We start from the raw sequence: 1,465 nt of genomic DNA, 5'->3' as shown, positions 1-1,465 counted from the left end.
TTTTTAAAGATGGATGAAATTGCAACAGAAAAATATCTTCTAAAAAGGACATTTTTCTCAAAAAATGCTTCTCTCTTGACTCTGCCTTCGAAAACCAAAATAAGACCCAGAAAGTTTGCAAGTCTTTGACAGTGTTCAAGTAAAAATCTGAAATTTAGGCCATTTTCAGGTTCACTTCTGTGCTCAAAAAAACCTGTCTTAACTGAATGTAAATCCAATTGCTGTGACTACCTTCTCCTCCTCTAACTGTCACTTGCTACTGTTCTGTGGTATCTAAGTCAGACAGTTTGTGAATTAATTATGAGGGGGTGTATATTTTCTTTTTCTGAAGAACAGTGAAACTAACATTTCTCACTTCAAGTCTGCCAGTGTCATTACGTGCACATTCTTCATTCCTTTCCAATCAGATTGGAGCCTTGCTATAATTTTCTAAAAGTCCAGATCTGCTATTCATTCAGCAAGATAGTCTCTGGCCATGTACAGAACAAAATCACTGATCTCTCTGGATTTTTTTTTTAAATAATGTAATTTTAAGTGCTTTAGACACTAATTGCACACAATGGCAGCCATTGCCTAGCTGGATTGGCTTAAAAGCTTCATGCAAAATGCTGATTTGCAAATTAACTTGCCTTGGCAACCAGGAGAGATGTCAATTTGAAACTAAGTGGCAGTATATCATTTCACCTCAAAAGGCCAGGGTTTGCTGAAAAGTGATACACACATTCTCATGATGAAGGATTTGTTATGCTATTGACCATTGACATAAGTAAGTAAGAAACCATTATCCCGAGGACAAAAATAAAAATAAATCAAAGCTCACTTTCCAGCTGTCTATGAGGAGAAGAACTTGCTATTGATGTAATTTCTGGCTAAAATTACTTAGACATGTGCCAGCTGCTTTGTCAAAAGTGAGGGTCTGCTTACTGAAGGCGCTATGGCTACTTGTCCAACCAGTGATAAAATCCAAAATTAAGCCATGTTTAAGGCTCTCCTTACAAATAGGGACACCAAAAAAATTTGACACTGACACATGCGCAAATCTACACCCCGCTAATTTCTTTCAAGAAAAGCCTGTTGGTAAACATGATCTTTATATTGTACTTATGGGGTGTTGTATGAATTTAGAGTCAGAGAAATATGAGCTGCTCCATGAAACTGAGAGTTCATATTGGTTGTATTGAAACTAAATGACATGACCATGATTCGGATGGGGCTGCACTGTGAGTGAGTGACAAACAGCAGTACTATCTGCAACACCATGTATCATCTCACAATGAAGCTATGGTGAAAGGCTCTTTGTTCTGGGAACCCAGCCCAGACAGAGGAAACTGTGGGGAGAAGAGATGAAACTTCTCTTGCTTTGTCTGTCCTCAAGGCTTGTCAACTCTGAGGCTGCCGTGTGCAAGCCCTGGCTCCTACAGGGAAGGGAGCTGGCTGACAGCGACGTGGAGCTCAGACCGGTCTC

The sequence above is a fragment of the Corvus brachyrhynchos genome, unplaced genomic scaffold (genome assembly GCF_000691975.1).
Source record: "Corvus brachyrhynchos isolate BGI_N302 unplaced genomic scaffold, ASM69197v1 scaffold1, whole genome shotgun sequence".
Classification (NCBI taxonomy): Eukaryota; Metazoa; Chordata; class Aves; order Passeriformes; family Corvidae; genus Corvus; species Corvus brachyrhynchos.
This window is presented reverse-complemented; position numbering follows the sequence as displayed.